General features: G+C 40.1%; 1 long non-coding RNA gene and 1 pseudogene across 1 annotated transcript; both read right to left on the minus strand.

Moving 5' to 3' along the window:
• Positions 1-2243: 2243 nt before the first annotated feature.
• Positions 2244-19352, minus strand: LOC122481575. Its single transcript, XR_006296890.1, has 2 exons — positions 19256-19352; positions 2244-3628 (listed from the first exon to the last, which is right to left on the minus strand). It is a non-coding gene; the product is annotated as an uncharacterized LOC122481575 (long non-coding RNA).
• On the minus strand, positions 2674-2783 carry LOC122482385 (annotated as a pseudogene).
• Positions 19353-21153: the final 1801 nt, after the last annotated feature.

Raw genomic sequence — 21153 nt, forward strand, 5'->3', positions numbered from 1 at the left:
TCTAGATGCCAGTAAGAACATTCATGATTCATGGGAGAAGTCAAAATATCAACATTCACAGGAGTTTGGAAGAAGTTGATTCCAACCCACATGGATGACCTTGAAGGATTCAAGACATCAGTTGAGGAAGTAACTGCAGATGTGGTGGAAATAGCAAGAGAACTAGAATTAGAAGTGGAGCCTGAAGACGTTACTGAATTGCTACCAATCTCATGATGAAACTTTAATGGATGAGGAATTGCTTCTTATGGATGAGCAAAGAAAGTAGTTTCTTGAGATGAAATAGACTCCTGATGAGGATGCTATAAAGATAGTTGAAATGGCAATAAAAGATTTAGAATACTCCATAAACTTACTTGATAAAGCAGTAGTAGAGTTTGAGAGGAATAACTCCAATCTGGAAGGAAGTTCTGTGGGTAAAATGCTATGGCATCACATGCTACAGAGAAATTGTTCATGAAAGGAAGAGTCAATCAATGCATCAAACTTCACTGTTGTCTTATTTTAAAAGATTTCCACAGTTACCCCAACCTTCAGCAACCACTATCTTGTTTTTTTTTTAATATATGAAATTTATTGTCAAATTGGTTTCCATACAACACCCAGTGCTCATCCCAAAAGGTGCCCTCCTTAATACCCATCACCCACCCTCCCCTCCCTCCCACCCCCCATCAACCCTCAGTTTGTTCTCAGTTTTTAACAGTCTCTTATGCTTTGGCTTTCTCCCACTCTAACCTCTTTTTTTTTTTTTCCCTTCCCCTCCCCCATGGGTTTCTGTTAAGTTTCTCAGGATCCACATAAGAGTGAAACCATATGGTATCTGTCTTTCTCTGTATGGCTTATTTCACTTAGCATCACACTCTCCAGTTCCATTCACGTTGCTACAAAAGGCCATATTTCATTTTTTCTCATTGCCACGTAGTATTCCATTGTGCATATAAACCACAATTTCTTTATCCATTCATCAGTTGATGGACATTTAGGCTCTTTCCATAATTTGGCTATTGTTGGGAGTGCTGCTATAAACATGGGGGTACAAGTGCCCCTATGCATCAGTACTCCTGTATCCCTTGGATAAATTCCTTGCAGTGCTATTGCTGGGTCATAGGGTAGGTCTATTTTTAATTTTCTGAGGAACCTCCACACTGTTTTCCAGAGCAGCTGCACCAATTTGCATTCCCACCAACAGTGCAAGAGGGTTCCCGTTTCTCCACATCCTCTCCAGCATCTATAGTCTCCTGATTTGTTCATTTTGGCCACTCTGACTGGCGTGAGGTGATATCTGAGTGTGGTTTTGATTTGTATTTCCCTGATAAGGAGTGACGTTGAGCATCTTTTCATGTGCCTGTTGGCCATCCGGATGTCTTCTTTAGAGAAGTGTCTATTCATGTTTTCTGCCCATTTCTTCACTGGGTTATTTGTTTTTCGGGTGTGGAGTTGGGTGAGCTCTTTATAGATTTTGGATACTAGCCCTTTGTCCGATATGTCATTTGCAAATATCTTTTCCCGTTCCGTTGGTTGCCTTTTAGTTTTGTTGGTTGTTTCCTTTGCTGTGCAGAAGCTTTTTATCTTCATAAGGTCCCAGTAATTCATTTTTGCTTTTAATTCCCTTGCCTTTGGGGATGTGTCGAGTAAGAGATTGCTACGGCTGAGGTCAGAGAGGTCTTTTCCTGCTTTCTTCTCTAGGGTTTTGATGGTTTCCTGTCTCACATTCAGGTCCTTTATCCATTTTGAGTTTATTTTTGTGAATGGTGTGAGAAAGTGGTCTAGTTTCAACCTCTGCATGTTGCTGTCCAGTTCTCCCAGCACCATTTGTTAAAGAGACTTTTTTCCATTGGATGTTCTTTCCTGCTTTGTCAAAGATTAGTTGGCCATACGTGTGTGGGTCTAGTTCTGGGCTTTCTATTCTATTCCATTGGTCTATGTGTCTGTTTTTGTGCCAATACCATGCTGTCTTGATGATGACAGCTTTGTAGTAGAGGCTAAAGTCTGCGATTGTGATGCCTCCTGCTTTGGTCTTCTTCTTCAAAATTACTTTGGCTATTCGGGGCCTTTTGTGGTTCTATATGAATTTTAGGATTGCTTGTTCTAGTTTCGAGAAGAATGCTGGTGCAATTTTGATTGGGATTGCATTGAATGTGTAGATAGCTTTGTATACAATGTTTTTTAAGAGATGCTGCTATTGCACAGAGACCACAGTATAGTGTAAATGTAACTTGTATATACGCTGGGAAACCAAAAAATTCATTTGACTTGCTTTATTGCAATATTTGCTTCATTGAAGTGATCTGGAACCAAACTCAAATATATGCCTATATGCAGCTTATTTACTTATTTATTTTTTAGGTATGATATGTATTTATTTTTATTTTTTTATTCCAGTATAATTAACATACAGTGTTATATTAGTGTCAGGTGTACAATGTAATGATTCAACAAGTCTACACATTTCTCATCATGTGCTCATCAAGGTAAGTGTACTCTTAATCCCCTTTATCTATTTCACCCATCCCCTTACCCACCTCCCCTCTGGTAACCACTAATTTGTTCTTTGCATTTAATAATCTAGGTTTTTTGTTTTGTTTTGTCTCTATGTGCAGTTTAAATAGAAAACTTGCCAAGTATAGTCACAAGGAATGTTTGATTAATTGCTTGATTGATTAATTAATTTTATGTCAGACGAGTAATATGCTGAGGTAGTACCAAAGTTTAAGAGAGCCTCATGTCACACAAGAGCATGACGACCCAATCAAAGTTCCAAAATAATGCTTATTTTAAAGTATGAGGGCAAACATTAAAATAAATTAGATTGTGTGCTTTAGTTCTGTGTTTCAGGTGGTGATTAGAGAAAGCACAGAATAAGTTTTGCATGACACATTTATTAGCTGGCAGACACATGCTCCATGCTAGGGGCTCTCTGCAGAGTATGGGAAAAAAGAATTCTCTAGAAAAGTTTGTCAAGCCTGAGATGCTGCTTATTTTTATTTAGATCTAACTAACTCTTCTTCCCTTCCACAGAAGAGCACTGATTGCTTGTGCTTTCATCTTCCCTAGCAAAAGATGGTAAAATATCAACGGAAGAAAACTATCAAGATTTATTTTTGCCTTTACCACAAACAAGTATGTAATGCAAACTGCCATGATGGAACTGTACAGATATGGCTATGCTATCAAAATGTCAGGGATGCTTTCTTTCCGGAAGGTGGGGGAAAACAACTAGATTTGGAAATCTGGTATACAAATGTATATGAATATACAAATGCCATTTATAGATCCAGATATACCCATCCACCCATAAGTATATATAGTTGGCATCAAGTCACTAAGCATAAAGATGTTGTGGGTGTTTACAACTTTTTAAAAAAAGGCATTATTTGCATTAAAAATGTTTTCTAATTTCCACAATAGTCTATGTGAGGAGTTGGGAAATTTGGGTGAAAAGATAAGAGTGGGGGAAGAAAAGTACTAGAAACAAATTGGACACAAATGCATATAAATACCACAGTCTTTTGTGTTTTCAGCCTTTTACATACACAGAAGACGACGTACCTTGTGTTTCCGGTTCTGACTTTGCCCAGCAACTGGTATGAGTTTGGTCAAGTCACTTTCCTTCCTTAAGCCTTTGTTTCTTCATCACCAAAATAAAACGAGAGAGAGAGAGAGAGAGAGAGAGAGAGAGAGAGAGAGAGAGAGATGTTGGCATTAGTACATCACGTAGCTCCCCTAAGCAGTACAGAATGTCCCCTCCAGCCTAGCATTCTATGATTGTTACTATGAATACATTAATCATGTTATTTTGCACAGATTAATTATATGGGTTACTGCTAATTTTTTTCTTTTGTCGTTTTGTTTGTTTGAAGGATGCTGGTAGGTGGTTTTGCTAAATGGGGCTTTCTTTACCTGCTTGAAATTTCTTGTGTGGTATCTACCAACATGACTGACGTTTCCAGTTATCTGTCAGTTGCGTGTGCAAGCCTCTGATGCTGGTTGAAGTTTGACTTAGGCCAAAACCCTTCTCAAGTGGGTTTACTGTGGATGGTACTGTTCATAAAAGGGGTGGTTGGTGACTTGTCTCAGGGAGACCATACTGAAGAATACAGTCACTTCAGAGCTTTGGCCAGAGAGACAGGGGACTGGATGAGGAAATGGCAGTGTGCAGTATGGTTTTCAAGAGAGAAAAAGGACTTGCCATAAGTGATCAGTGGTTTGTGAAAATAAAATGATGCTGAAGTCCTGTAAATCTTGTGAATACTAAAGACTTCATCATCATCCACAGAACAACTCTTGAGAAAGGAAACACACTGCCTGAAAATTTCCTGCTGCCTTGAATAAGGGCTTGGAGGGTAAGAAGGAAAAATGGACATCAACCGAAAGGAATAACACAAAGAATGCTCATGTGTCAGTCACTGCTGAAATAGACAGTTAAAACTTTATGACAGAAGGAAAACCCTCGTAGAGGTGCCCCATACAGCGGTCGAGAATCCCAGGCTAAGGCTCAGCCACAGTTCTAAAACCTTAGAATAAAATCAACAATCCCTCTAATTGTTTATCACAATGCTTTCTTTAGACATTTTACTTGAGGAGTTGGGGTGGAGCGAAGAATAAGAAAATCCTTTCTGAGCTTGCCTTACATCTAGTTTGAAAGTAGAATTTCTTTACTGGAACTGCTGATCTGTAAGGCCACCAGTTTATGTGGGTTTCAAAGGGCTCTTAGAGTTCAAGTATGGATGTGTTCTGTTTGTGTGCCAGTACTGTGCACATACACACACACACACCCGCCCCGTTTATATCTCCAGGCCAGTGTTTCTCAATCTCTGAACTACTGATATTTGGGGTCAGTTAAGTCTTTTTTTTTTTTTAGTGTTTATTTTTGAGAGACAGAGTGAGAGAGGGGAGGAGGAGGAGCAGAAAGAGAGGGAGACAGAAGCTCTGTGCTGACAACAGGCAGCCCAACGGAGGGCTGGAAATCAGGAACTTCGAGATCATGACATGAGCCGAAGTCGGAAGCTTAACCAATTGAGGCACCCGGGTGCCCCTGGTCAGTTAATTGTTTATTCTGGGGCTGTCCTGTGTATTGTAGGATGTTTGTGAGCATGCCTCGGTTCACCTACCAGCAGCCAGTGCTATCTCCCCCTTCTCTTTACCTGCACCCCCATCTCCCCTGACATCCAAAACTATTTCTGAACGTTGCCAAATGTCTCCTGGGGGACAAAAATCTCCCTTGGTTGAAAACTCCGGGCTGAGATAAGGATCTTTAGAGAGAGCAAAGGAAGACAGAGAGTGAGTAACATGAGGCTTTTCTCTAGGATTCAGATACTTACTCTCAGGGTTACTCTATTTATGGAAATTATTCGAAGATGCTTATAAGTGTTTTTAGGAAGCTGCTGTCATTCCAAACAAGCCAAATATTGCAAATATTATTTTAAACTGTAACTCATAACCGCTTTCTACAGCATGTCTTCATGGATTCAAGCATTTGCCTTGAAGAATGCTGTTGATTCATTTGTTGTTTTCACAACTTGTGTCACTGCTGGCCTTCCCCTTGTAATAACATCAAGTAGTGTTCTGGTTTTTCCCCCAAACTTTGCAACCACTTTGATACATTGCTGAAGATACATTTTAGCAGACTAACTTTTTTTTTTTTTAACTGCACTTCTCAAAGAACCCACTTTGTCCACTTGCTAGGAGAGAAATTATTTTTAATATGAATGTAATTGAGGCATAGTTACCTAGGATCCACTTTGACATTTTGCCACACAGTCTTAAAATATTTTGCAAGTAGCAAAATTATATTTTGATACAACACTGACCTTACCAAGTAACCTTATGACCCAACCTAATATCTTAAGTAAATGTGACCAGAATTAATATACCTTAATCTGAAGCTTAAGGAATACGCCCTTATTCAGTGTTTATATCTTATCTTGACTTGTATTTTACTTCCAAAGGAGAGGAAAACAGTACAAAGGATGAGGGGTTTTGTGTGTGTGTTTGTTTCCTGGTGGTAGCACTCCAGGACTTTCCTTCCAGAATTTATTTCAACATCATTTATTGAACACTGACTGTGAGCAAGGATTTATGCCAGTTTTTAGCAGATTTTGTTTTTGCAGTAAAATCAGATGTATTTCTTTTAAAATTGTGCTGTGATGAATCTTTTCTCTATTATTTTGATATTAGTGAAGATTAACTACCACAAAAGTAATGTTTTCTCCATCTATAAATGCAGGACTAAAAAAGACTAGAAGAGAGGGAATCTACGAAAGGGAGACTGGGTTTTTAAAAAGCCAGACATATAATATTATAAGATTAAAATAGGTGGTGAGAATTCTGTTTCTTATCACTTCGCTATTTGGCATTAAGTGGACAAAAAAGCAGACACTCTCAGGCTAACTTTTTATTTTCTTCTGGATAGATGGCAGGCCCAGAATATCACAGGTTAAACTCTTGAAATGCCTATAATTTCAGATGAGTGAGTTCTGGTAAAAATATACACTTTCTGGCCTATAAATTGTCCATCATGTTTTTCCATATTTGCTACTGTTTTATTATAATATGTTAAATACCAGTAAATAGGAACAGTGTGAATATTACTATTGCATTTAAGGATTTTAACTTTAATTCTTACTTGCTTTTAGATTCTGCATCTTTTATGTTAGGTGCCTGGTCTCCAATTTTGTGTTGATTTACTTGGCTGTGTGGGAGTTATGTAAAATTATCCAACTGATATAAGCCAGGTGTTCACAGCTCTTTATGCATCAGGGACTACACTGGAAGCTTTCCAAGAGTAGGTGTCTGTGACCTATATAGCAAGTATGACAAAGATGGCACATGGGCCTATTTGCAGTGTCCCTTAGGCAAGCCGTCCCCTCAAGCTCACTGACCTCCTCCAAGGTCTCCTGCCTCCCGAATCCCAGACCCACTCCCCAATCACTTGGGAGAAATGTCTTTGGCAACAGTCAGCTCTATGGTGCCTTCCTGACCAACATGGAGAGTTTGCAGCAGCACAGCGGCCCCCGCCCTCTCCCATGGCTGAGTGTCATCTTCACACCTCTACATCCTACACCCCTAGCTGGTCTGAATGGTACAAAGCAACTAGAGCCTCAGAAAGTTACTTTTCGGAGGCTCTAACCCCAGCTGCAGATAGCACAGAAAACAATACATTCGCTATCTTTAACAAAAACGATTATTTTAACATTTATTCATTTTTGAGAGACAGAGACTGAGTGGGGGAGGGGAAGAGAGAGAGAGGGAGACACAGAATCCGAAGCAGGCTCCAGGCTCTGAGCCATCAGCATGGAACCCAATGCAGGGCTCGAACCCACGAGCTGGGAGATCATGACCTGAGCGGAAGTCAGAAGGTTAACTGACTGAGCTGCTCAGGCACCCCAAAAGCTGTTCTTTTAAAAACACTTTCTCTTGTTCTTCTGCTCATTCTTTTCTTTTTATGTTGTTTTGAATTCTTGTTTCTTGGTTATTCTTTTCACAGAGGGAGAAGAGAGAGGTTAAAAAGCAACCAGAAGATACTGGAGAAGGGAAAGAGACTTGCTAGTGGAGGGCTCACGGGGAGGGTTATCAGCACTCATTTTAGAGCAAGACTGGGGCTGCTGGAATAGAAATTACTTGCTTACTGTAGGATTGTATGGCAGCAGTCATGGACCCAAGTGGTAGGGACCATAGCAACGTGTCCCTAGCTCTGCAACGCAGCCAGCATTCCTGCCCTCCCGCCACAAACACACAAATAAAACCCTGGGCAATTCAAGGGTGCAAGCAGGACTTAGGTAGTGTATTAGTCAAGGTTCTCCAGGGAAACAGAATCCATAGGAGAGACAGAAGGAAGGACAGAAGGTAGGGGACAGAGGGAGGAAGGGAGGAGAAAAAAACCAAAGATACAGAGAGAAAGGGAGACAGACAAGAGAGAAAAGAGATGTACTTATTTTAAGGAATTTGCTCACATAATTGTGAGGCAATTTGTAGGGCAGACTGGCAGGCTAGAAATTTGGGCACAAGTTGATGTTGCAGTCTTGAGTCTGAATTCTGCAGGGCAGAGGGCTGGAAACTCGGGCAGTGTCTCTATATTGTAGTCTTGAGAAGTATTCCTTCTTGGGAAATCTGTCTTTGCTCTTAAGGTCTTCAAATGATTCCATGAGGCCACCCACATTATGGAGGATAACTGCTTTACCCAAACTCTGATTTAAAAGTTAATCACATTAAAAGCAAAACAAACAAAAAAAACAAAAAACAAAAAACAAAAAACAAAACCTGTACATAAACATCTAGATTAGTGTTTGACCAAAAGACTGGGCACCACAGCCTAGGCAAACTGACACATAAAGTTAACCACCACAAGCAGTGTGGAATCCAGAGAGTGCCCCCAAATCATCAAAATCCACCCCTCCCCAGCTTCCTTGGTGAAGGCCTCCACTGACCCATCTTCCAGTCATGCCCCATGAACAAACACTGTGGCTAAGGGAATGCAGTTCCCTGGCTAGGGCTGAGAATGGGGGGAGAGGTTGCTGTGTTACAGAAGGGATGTTGAGAGGGTATCAGGAGCTGTTCAATTAGAGGGATCCCACCCACCAGAAGTAAGGGACAGGGGAGTGTCATTTTGGGAAGGAAAAGAAAACATTTTGTGCATATCTAGACCTTGAGTACTTAAAAGGTGGGAAACAGAAGGGAGAGAGGAGAGACCCTTTGGGAGAAAAGAAGGGCTCTTGCTGGAATGTCCTATATGCTCCTGCAGCTAGAGGTGGGCAGTTTTTCCAGTGGTCACATCAGATATCAAATGCAACTGATGGGCATGTATCACATTAGCTTGAGTTAAACTACCTTTGAATCTCATGAAATTTTTCTTTGAGGAAAATTTACTTTTTCTCATTGATTTGAAGTCAGTAATTTCTGTTCCTCTGAACACAGAATTGCTTTTAATTATAAATGCATGACATTTAAAATTATTTAAATACAAATATTTTTACACCAACGGGTGTGGAATGTGGGGTGTGGGATGTGGGGATGGAAGCAATGAATTCTTTCCTGTGCAGAAACCCTGCTAGAAAAATATTTTCCCTTAGTCATCGTTACAAAAATCATCCCTCTCAGGGATGCTTGTTATTTAAAATTAAATGGAATTGGCATTTGGAGATTTTTTTTGAATAATTTAGCTGGATTTATTTCAATGATTACATAATGGCTACGAATGGGTCAAGGCCCCAGTCATATCAGGGAATGAAGAAATGTATTTGTTTATATGGCCATTGTTCATCTGCCTCACCTACTCTCATCTCCTGCTTCCATCCCCAAGGGTGCTACCCCCACTTGTCTCACACACTCCATAAGGATAGAGACTACCCTTGATTTATCTTACTCCCCGGTGTGGTCTCTGACATGTAGCACAGTGCACCCGTGTGTGTTGAGCTGAACTGAACATTGATATCTGGGGATCCTGGCCATTTAGGAAGATAGAGAATGCTATGATAGTTCTGTAACTTCTCAGCAAACAAAGTTCCTTTAGAACAAAGTCAACAATGTTATAACAACAGCCTTACAGATTTCTAAATGCACAGCTGTCATTACTGGCAGCTGCTTACACCAAAAACCTTACGTGCGCTAATGTCTGCCAAATATTGGAAACCAACTCTAGGCAAAATCTGAAGTATGTTTCCTATATCCCCACTATTCACCTTAAAAAAAAATCTATTTATTTCGAGAGAGAGAGAGAAAGCAGGGGAGGGGCAGAGAGAAAAGGAGAGAGAGGATCCCAAGCAGGGATGCGGGGCTCGAACTCACAAGCCATGAGATCATGACCTGAGCCAAAATCAAGAGTTGGACACTTAACCGACTGAGCCGCCCAGCTCCCCCCACCCACTATTCACCTCTTTTAAATTTCCCTTTTTTAATATTTCTCTTTTTCATGTTCAGATCTCCCCTACCCTTTCCATTCCTTCCTTTTATCAAAATAGGAAAGAACCTCATTTTAATCATTTTTACTTGTAAGTTAGTCAACTGATTATAATTTGGAATTAATGAATTTCATTTGACTTTTCTTTTTTTTTTTTAAAAAAAATTTTTTTTTTCAACGTTTATTTATTTTTGGGACAGAGAGAGACAGAGCATGAACGGGGGAGGGGCAGAGAGAGAGGGAGACACAGAATCGGAAACAGGCTCCAGGCTCTGAGCCATCAGCCCAGAGCCTGACGCGGGGCTCGAACTCACGGACCGCGAGATTGTGACCTGGCTGAAGTCGGACGCTTAACCGACTGCGCCACCCAGGCGCCCCTCATTTGACTTTTCTTGATTATAAAATGAAAAAATGTGTTACACTCTAAAAGGAAAGCCAGGTATGAATAAGCAGATGGGGATGGTCTTTCTGCTCATCTGTGGGTGCCTCCTTTCTTCCGTTTCTGCTTCCTTCTTGGGGAGTACGTGGGAAAGAGGCATAGACAGGGGCACCCTAAAGAGCACCCCTTACAGTACAATGACTTTAAGCCATTGAGGGTGACTAGAAGGCGTCCAATAAAAAAGATGGTCATGCACTTTTTCATATACCAAACATCTATTTCCAGGACCTGAATAGAGCTATGGATCTTGGAGATCCATTTCTCTATGGATCGTAAGTCCACTTTGCCCTACCCCAACCACTTTAGGCAAATAATCTCCTTTCTTTCTTTTGAACACAGGCCAGTCCCCTCCCCCAACTTTAACTCAACTCTTGTCATCCACGGGCTTTAACAAAAACTACCACATGCCGGAAGGGCCTGGGTGGCTCAGTTGGTTAAGCATCTGATTTCATGGCTTGTGAGTTTGAGCCCTGCGTCAGGCTCTGTGCTGACAGCTCCAGGCCTGGAACCTACTTGAGATTCTGTGTCTCTCTCTCTCCCTCTCTCTCTCTGTCTCTCAAAAATGAATAAGCATTAAAAAAAAATTTTTTTTTTAAATTACCATGTGCCAACTCTGTGCATTGCTAGGAGTCTGCAAATATTGCTAATCTGAAAACAGTCCTGGAAGACTGTATTAACCACCACAAGCAGTGCGGAATCCAGAGAGTGCCCCCAAATCATCAGAAATCTAAAATCGCCCCTCTCCAGCTTCCTTGGTGAAGGCTTTAATTGACCCATCTTCTTCTAGTCCATGCCCCAGTGAACAAACTGTGGCTAAGGGAATGCAATTCCCTGGCTGGGGCCGAGAATGGGGGCAGAGGTTGTTGTGTTAAGGAAGAGATGTGGAGAAGGCATCAACATCCCAGCCAAGACAGGCTAACATTGTTTCCATTTCACCTGTGTGATTCAGGGAGGCTAGGGACATCCTCAAGCTCATAACATTAAGTGGCCAAGTCAGGAAGCTTGGGTGTCTTCAGCAATAAAGCCCATGTCTACTCCCAGATGGATTTTTAATGTTGTCTGGCAGTCTGGCATTTATTTGTTTAAAAATTGACAATTTAGTTGTGCTGCTTCCCTAACCTGAAATCTTGGATTATAGCCTCATGCCCCCTATATTATTTCTGCCTCCACCTAAATGTCTCTTGGGAACTTCACATTCCACGTGATCAAAACTGAATGCAACACTGTTCCTATGTTCCTAGCCTTTAATTCAATCAAGTCAGCTACTTACACTAGAAACCTGGGACTCCTGATTTTCCCCTTTCTGTCATTCTCTTTTTAAAAAATTGGCCACTAAGTCCTATAGATTCTTTCTCCCACATATACATACAAATACACATGTGGTGCTATAAAACCCTCCTTGACTTCTCTGGAAAACTCGGTCCCTCTGCACCTTCCACCACTGTCGATACATGCCGTGATTATAAGAACATACACCACTGTTCTTGGAGTGTCTGTTGATAGAGTGCATCTCGCCCCCACCGGAGACAGAACTCTATATAGGGGCAAAGGTCTTATATTGTCTGTGCTTGGAACTCAAGGCATCTTGCATTGTTTCTAGCACATGGTAGATCCTCCATCAATACCGCTGGGCTGGTTTTAATTGGAGTGCATCAGAGGAAGAACGGTCTCATAGTGCTTATATTTGAGATTTAGATACCTCCTTATGATTAAGCTGAGGCCTGAGCAAAATAGGCGATTTTCAAAGTTTGTCTTTTATGTGTGTGACCTCTTCTGTTTTAGTCCCTTTTTCATATCAGTAACAGCCCCTCTCCTTTTAGATCCCCAGTGACCATCTACATTTCCTCTGTCCCTTTCCCCAAATCAGGAAGAATCTAGAATCATCACTTGTATCACAACTGAAACTCTCAGCTCTACTGCACACTAGCTGGGATTGTGGGCAAGTTCTTAACCTGTCTGAAATTGTTTCTTCATTTATAATACAGATATGAAAATACCTGCCTCCTAGAGTTGCCGTGAAGATTCAGTTTAAAAAAACAAACAAACAACTGTGCATAAAGCATTAGCACTATCCTAAGCACATAATAATGGCCCAATTAAGGGGCACCTGGGTGGCTCTGCCGGTTGTGCATCCAACTTCAGCTCAGGTCATGATCTCACAGCTCTTGGGGTCGAGCCCCATGTCAGGCTCTGTGCTGACAGCTCAGAGCCCGGAGCCTGCTTCGGATTCTGTCTCCCTCTCTCTCTGCCCCTCCCCCACTCTCTCTCTCTCTCTCTCTCTCTCTCTCTCAAAAATAAATAAACATTACAAAAAATGGCCCAATTAATGTTAAAAGAAGACTGCCTTATTAATACCAATATGCTAATTCTTTCCAATGTATTTACTTTAAAAATTGCTATTTAATTATGGAATGCATGATCTCTTATTAAAGAAACCTATTTGTTCAACTAGTATCTATTGAAGCTTCCCTGGTGTCTTGCTTCACACCTGAGAACACAGGAAAAAGACTGGATCCTAGCACTGGGGAGTGGAATTTCCCACCTTTGTGATATAGTGAGGTGTGCTGAGGGCAAGTTTCCCAAAGAAGGGTTCCAAGAGGGCTGAAATCAGTCAGAGGAGGGCAGTCCTGTTAGAGGAAACATGAACAAAGGGGACAGAAGTCAGACAGGGTTTGACAGGAGAGGACGAATGACAAGTCATTTGGTTCAGCTGTAGCTTGGGTGCATGCAGGCTGGGGCAGGGGAGTCAGAAAGATGAGGCTAGAAAAGGTAAGCGGGTGGCCAAATCCTCAGGGGCAATAGCAAGTAGGTGGGAAAGATGTGGGCTGGGGCTCTTCTAGCCTGGGGGAAATCACGGCTATGTTTGCATGCTGGAATAACTGGGAGCTTTTAAAAATACCAAAGCCTAGGCCCCTAGACAATTACATATAAACCACTATGGGTGGAACTGAAGCTTCATTTTTTTTTAAAGCTCCCCAAATGATTCTAATATGTAGCTGAATTTGAGAGCTCCTATATAATCTAGTCCTCAAAATCATATCAATCCAAATTCAGCTATGAAGGTAACGATGTGATAATCATTGACCTTCAGAATGGGGGAAGTGGGAGCTGTGTTTTTCAAATTAATTAATTTCTTATTGTGGAAAAATATACATAGCATGAAATTGATCATTTTCACCATTTTCAAGTATGTTGTTCAGTGGCATTAAGTACACTCACATTGTTGCCCAACCATCACTTTTCATTATTTTTCATTATTCCAAAATGAAACTCTGTGCCCACTAAACACTAATTCCCCATTCCTCCCTCCCTCAGCCATTCTACTTTCTGTCTCTAAATTTGACTACTCTGGGTACCTCATGTAAGTGGCACCATACAGTACATGTCCTTCTGTGACTAGCTTATTTCATTTAGCATAATATCCTCAAGATTTACCCATATGGTAGCTTGTGTCATAATTTCCTTTCTTTTTAAGGTTGAATAATATTCCACTGCATGTATATACCACATCTGATCCATTCATCCACCAGCAGAAACTTACACCCATATAAGGGTGTATAAATGGGTGTACTAATATTGATTTAAGTCCCTGTTCCAGAAGTGGAATTCCTAGGTTATATGGTAATTCTATTTTAATTTTTTTGAGGAACTTTAATACTGTTTTCTACAGCAGCTGCACTATTTTCCATTCCCGCCAGCAGTGCACAAGTTTTTTGTTTTGTTTTGTTTTGTTTTAATGTCTATTTAATTTTGAGACAGAGAGCAAATGCGAGCAGGGGAGGGGCAGAGAGAGGGAAACAGAGAATATGAAGCAGACTCTACACCGTCAGCACAAAGCCCAACATGGGGCTTGAACCCAGGAACTGTGAGATCATGACCTGAACCGAAGTCAAATGTTCAACTGACTGAGCCACTCAGGCACCCCCCCCCACAATTATTCCACTTCTTTACTAATACTTGTTATTTTCTGTTTAGTGTGTGTGTGTGTATGTGTGTTTGTGTTTGTGTGTGTGTGTGTGTGTGTGTTTATAATAGCTATCCCAATGGGTGTGAAATAGTATCTCATTGTGGTTTTGATTTGCATTCTCTAATGATCAGTGATGATGAACATTTTTTATGTACTTATTAGCCACCTGTATTTCTTCTCTGGAAAAATGTCTAAGTAATTTTTCCATTTTTAAAATTGGGTTGTTGGTTTTTTATATAAGTTCTTGATATATTATGGTTATTAATCCCTTGTCAGATATGTGATTTGCAAATATTTTCTCCCATTTCACTAGTTGTCGTGTGCATTAGTGGTATAGTGGTGAGCATAGCTGACTTCCATTTCATTGTCTTTTCACTCTGTCGATAGTATCCTTTGATGCACAAAAGTATTTAATTTTGATGAAGTTCATTTCATCTATTTTTTTCTTTTGCTGCCTGTACTTTTAATGTCATCACCCCTGTGTTTTGAAAATGTGTGCACAAAGTACCACAGGTTGGGCTCCCCATAGAGAAGACTGAGATGGAGGCTGGTATATACGGTATTTTAGGCAGTGCTCTTGGTATCACCACCTGTGGAAGGGAAGGGAAAGGAGCATGGGCAGCAGGAGAAATTGGGCTGTGATGAAGGCTCAAGGAAAGACTCAACTGATCATCACAATGAATTCTGAAGCTGAGAAGAACCTTCAGAGATGTCCTTCATTTGGGTGAAAGGGACAGCCTTTATATTTGACCCGTCATTGGATAGGGGGTACTACCAGAAGGGGCTATGACCAAGAGTAAAGCAGCTCTTTTCAGGCCAGGCAATGCCAAAGAAGGCTGACAGCTGAAAACTGTTGGCCACGTGCACTCCCTGCATCTGGTCTTCATTATTGGAAGGAAATCTGGGTGACATATCATATCATCCACTACATTCCCAAAGAAGTCTCCTCTTGCTTGCTTTAGTCTCCTGGTGCTTGTTCTGGTCCCCTCTTGGTGAAGGGGAGCTGGGTGACAAATCACCATCCACTACAGCCCCAAAGAGGTCTCCTCTTGCTTGCTTTGATGCTCCTGGCCCACTGGAACTTTACTATAATTTAGGGAAGTATCTAAGGTCATCAGGAATCCCCAGCCTATTGCTGGCCCACTCTCTCCCTTCTCTTCTTCACTCTTCATTTTTCAATCCCTGGTCTCTCTCTTCCCCACCTACAACACAGTAACATTACTGTTGCCCTCCTGTTGGTCATGGCCCAGCATTCTTCCACCTCAAGCCTTTTATTGCTCAAGACATGATGAGCAGGAACGGGAGCAGAATGTGGTTGCTTAAATCCTGGAGTATGGGTGGACGGCATGAGAGAACAGCAGAGAAATGTTGGGATAAAGTACTTATGCACAGAGTATCCCATATCAGGAGCTGAGGTACTGAGGGAGAGGATATTGAATCAAATAAGCAAGTACATGATGAGAACATTAAGAAGAAAAACAATGACAGTTAAATAGTACTTGACGTTAGGGACATAATAAACATTCACCTTAGTTTTAGATGTTGAAAAAATGGCAAAATGAGAAAAAAATGCAAAGTTAATATTTATGTCTAATCGCTATCCAGCACAATAATTCAGTATATAATAAAATGTGTTCAAACTTAAATGTGTTAATACTTTATTTCTAGTTGTATTTGATTAGAACTGTAAACTCTTACATACAAATATGGGGCTTCATAAATTGTGGTTCACATAGCATGGAGATCTGCTCACAAACCCAAAACACCAGAGGGAATGTTCACTACAGTGCATCCTCTTTTAGATTGAAGAAAAGGGTACTTTTGGATCCTTCCCATGGCCCCTTGGCTCTCACAGATACAGAACCTATTGTACTGAGTTCCTAATCCTAAACTCTAAGATTTGCTTCTCATACAAATTTCCCCTTGGTCATCTTATCTGTGTAGTGTAACTATGTTTTGTGACTTTTCCCTAAAAATAAGTTTTAGAATATTTGAATAATTGGATTTATGAACATTTCAATTCCTAGCCCTTAGGTAACCTACTCCTCTTTGGTTTTAATGAAAGTCCACTACCCAAGGCCTTTATGTCATCTAAAGTCAGACTTCATTTGGAAGTTCAGTAATCTTTTTTTCTAAGAAGTATTCTTGAAAAAGTATTATCTATTTGGAAATGGTTTAGGGCAATCTAGATGGAGAAAAAAATGTAGATTTTATATTCTTCTCTTCCTTTCCTAGTTGTATGGCTCCAAGATACCAGAATTTCCCCCCACTCTCACCCTACTGCATCCCACCCCCACTCTCGCCCCAAACTAAATTATCCCTATAAGAGAGGTAAGTAATATATATACTGATTGAAAACATTTCACCTGCACAGAATTTCTATTTGACCTCTGTTTCATTTTTGAGTGTCATTTCCAATACCTTCTCTGACCCTATTTCTACTGTAGTCTATATCTTCAGACTAAGAAAAAATAACATTTCTCTGAGGAAATTTACTCTGAATAGACCTCCAAATGCAAATTCTCTGGAAAATAACGAGATTATACACTCTTTAAAAACAAGTTTTGATATTTCCTTCATACTAGAGCCTCATTTCTCTTAGGACAGCCATGGGGGAATTGAAGGATTTCTTCACTTGCATTAGTTTTCTGTATCCTCATCACCATGATTATCGCTATTAAGTTTTTAGCCTACATTTTTATGATTCAATCTTGGAAATGGTTTTTAGAGTTTTGTGATCATTTCCTCGTTTCCATTTTTCAGGCTTTTACAATGACATTAGCTATTGTCCTTTTTTTAAACTGCCCGAAAATCAGGATTTAAATTTTAGTATCCAGTAGCTAAATGGAAAATCCCTCTCCTGGGATTCTTAGGAAGGTCACATGAGAAGCCTCCAAGGATACGCTATCTCATCATAGGTTACAAGCTCAAGATCATAGAACTAGATCAGAAGCCCAAGATCTGAGCAGGTTCTCCACTCTGCTAACAACTTTATCAGCATAACTCATCAAGGCTTAAGCACTATCATCCTGCCTTTCCGTGGCTTTGCCCCACTGTTGGCTTAGTGTGGCCAAACTACAAATCTCTTTTTAGTCTTCTCTCCTTTTGTCTATCAGTTCTTCACCTTTTCCCAAGTGTTCCAGGCAGTTCCTTTGTCCTTATCATCAGTTTCTAGCAAGTAGTTCTTAGACTCTCCAGGCCAGGATGGAGCACTACAAGTATATCTCTTAGAGATCATTAGCAGTTCATGAGAAACACCCAATCTTCCCCCATTGAGACCCTTCAAAGGTATAGTACTGCTGTGAGATTTTATGTATCTTAATTCCTTCCCCCACCATCATTCCTTTCGTCCCTTCCACCAAGCAGAAGTTATTAGATAGGAATAAATGATGTCATCTTCAACAAAGGAGATAATTCCCAATTACTAACTTCTTTTTTTTTTTTTAAGTTTATTTATTACTTTGAGAGAGAGAGAGCGAGAGCAAGAGAGAAAGTGAGCCTGAACGGGGAGGAGCTGAGAGAGAAGGAGAGAGAGAATCCCAAGCAGGCTCTGTACTGTCAGGCAGAGTCCAATGTGGGTCTCAATCCCATGAAGCAGGAGATCATGACCTCAGCTGAAATCAAGAGTCAGAAGCCTAACCGACTAAGCCACCCAACCCCCCACCCTTCCCAGTTATTAACTTCTAACTTAATCTATGACTGGGTTATAGTGTTATCTGAAAATAGAAGATTCTTTATTCTTTTAAAGTTCTTATTATCCCCACAATGTCTAAAATGTTGGGAGTTGGTAGAATGAAAGTTAGCAAAGAATAATCTCTCTTCTATCAGATGTAGCAAAGCTGATTCTCAATTCAAAGAGCAGGACTGGTCTTGCTATTAAGACTAATAGTAACCCATTTGTTGCTTGGCTCTTAAAGCACAAGAGGTGGACTTAAAAAAAATTTTTTTTAATGGTTTGCTTTTCAGATCGTAATTGTCATACACAAATAATGCATGGCTGAGCAGAATCAAACCTGGGGTGTGTGCAGGGTCAGTTCCAGAAACAAAAGACAGGTTTCTACAATCTAAGGGAGAGGTTCAGGAGACAGCCAAGGGCAATACTTACTGTTCCCTAGGCATGGCATAGAACTAAGAGCAAAGTACTAAAAGCTGACAGTGAGAGATGAATAATGGCCACTGGGAAAAAGGGCAAGCTATTAGGCAATAGGCAGTTGGAAAACAGAGATTAAAAGTTAGAAAATAGAACCAAAGCCATTCAATTAATTCTGTCATTCTGTATCTTCCCTGGTTGGGACTGCTTTTGCCTGGGTGGCCAGTCCTGCATTGGCTCTTGGGTCTCAGCTTCTTAAAGGTACTACCTGGCACCTGGCATCACTATCATCATCAAATCAGTGCTTATTTTCCCAGGATGCAGAGCAAGTGTTGATTTGCCAGATCCCCTGAGAACTAAACTCTTAGTCGGATATGATAGCATCTTTTCTTCTCAGAAGGTTTTTGAGAAGGTTTTCCGAAGTTGACACCTTTACTGACTTCCTGCAGCTTATTTTATAAACATCTGTGGCATATGTGCTATTAAAATTTGTGCATAAAGGTACTGTATCCTTACAAGCATCAGAAGAGTATGGAAAGAAGCTATTGTAGTTACTTACCACAACCAGTTGTTTGCTCTCAGGTGGTGGGAGATAAAAAAGAATGCTTGGAAGACAGGAAAAGAGAGACACAGAAAATTTCCTTTTGCAATACTCAGCCTTTTCCAGAGAAAATATGTAACCTGTAGTGGGCATTGTTTCCACATCTTATTACAATATTGAAAAGGACAAGAAGTCCCAAAAGAACTTGTAGATCTCATTAGTGTTAGCAATTCATCCGTGCCCATCAATGGAATTTAAAGAGAGCTATACTGGGAACTTCATGAACCCGATAAAGGTCATCTACAAAAAACTCCGATACATACATGATGGTGAAAGACTGGATACTTTCGCCCTCGGATTAGGACAAAGAAAAGGATATCCACTCTTGCTACTTCTGTTCAACACTGTGCTGGAGAACCTAGACAAGGCAATTAGGCAGGGGAAAAAAAAAAAACAGAAGTCATAATATTGGAAAGAAAAAAGTAAAACTATCTCTATTTGTAGATGACATGATCATGTATATAGAAAATCCTAAGGACTCTATTAAAAACAATATTAGAACTAATAAACAATATTAAAAGTTGCAGGATACAAGATCAATATACAAATCTCAATATATTTCAGTATACTAGCAATTAACAATGTGAAACTAAGAAAACAATTTCACTTAAAGTAGCATCTAAAAGAATAAAATAGGAATAAGTTTAACAAAATAAGTGTAACATTTGTACACTGAAAACTCTAAAACAATACTGAAAGAAATAAAGGCCTAACTAAATGGGAAGACACTTCAGGTTCATACATTGGAAGACTTAATATTGTTAAAATGGTGATACTCTGCAAATTGGTCTGCATATTCAATATAATACATATTAGAATTCTGGCTGGCTCTTTTTGCAGAAATTGCCTGACACTTCCCTATTTCAAAATTTACTACAAATCTTCAGCAAACGAGACAATGTAGTAGTGGCATACAGGTAAACCTATAGATCAATGAAGTAGAATTGAAAGTCCAGAAATAAACTCTCATATATATGACCATTGATTTTCTACAAGGAAGCCAGCCAGACAATTCAAGGGGACAACTAGGTATCTACATGCAAAAGAATGAAGTTGGATGTTGACCTTGCACCGTTTAGAATGATACCTCAAAATGAATCAATAGAATTACAAAAGTCTTAGAAGAAACATAGGAATAAATTTTTGTGACCTTGACTTAGGTTTCTCAGATATGACACCAAAAGCACAAGCAACAAGAGAAGATAAATTGGACATCATCAAAATTAAAAACTTTTGTGCTGCACTTTAAGAAAATAAAAAGACAACCCATAGAATGGCACAAAATACTTGAAAATCAAACATCTGATAAGGGACTTGTACCAGAATATATAAAGAATTCTTAAAATTCAACAATAAAAAGGGAAATAACCCAATTAAAAATAGGCAACAGATTTGAATAGATATTCCTTCAAAGTAGATATACAAATGAGCAACAATCACATGGAAGAAATGCTCAACATCATTAGTCATTAGGGAAATGCAAATCAAAACCATAATGAGATACTGCTTCACACCTACTAGGATGGCCATCATAAACAAATTGGACGATAACAAGTGTTGGCAAGTATAAGGAGAAATTTGAACCTTTATCCTTTGTTGGTGGGAATGTAAGATGACACAGTCAATTTGAAAGACAGTTTCTGTTCCTCAAAAAGTTAAATACAGAGCTACCATTGACCTAGCAATTCTAGTTCTAGGTATACGTCCAAGAGAACTGAAAACATATGTCCACACAAAAACTTGTACACTAAGATTCGTAACAGCATTATTCATAGTAGGTAAAAAGTGGCAACAACTCAAATGTCCATCAGCTGATGAATAAGTAAACAAAATGCAGTATTCATACGATGAAATATTATTTGGCCATAAAAAGGAATAAACATGGATGAAACTTGAAACATCATTCTGAATGCAAGAAGGCAGAAACTAAAGGCCACATATTGTATGATTTCTTTTTTAATTTTTTTTTTTTTTGGGACATAGAGAGACAGAACATGAACAGGCGAGGGACAGAGAGAGAGGGAGACACAGAATCGGAAACAGGCTCCAGGCTCTGAGCCATCAGCCCAGAGCCCGACGCGGGGCTCGAACTCACGGACCGCGAGATCGTAACCTGGCTGAAGTCGGACGCTTAACCGACTGCGCCATCCAGGCACCCCGT

The sequence above is a fragment of the Prionailurus bengalensis genome, chromosome C1, assembly GCF_016509475.1.
Source record: "Prionailurus bengalensis isolate Pbe53 chromosome C1, Fcat_Pben_1.1_paternal_pri, whole genome shotgun sequence".
In the NCBI taxonomy this organism is placed as follows: Eukaryota; Metazoa; Chordata; class Mammalia; order Carnivora; family Felidae; genus Prionailurus; species Prionailurus bengalensis.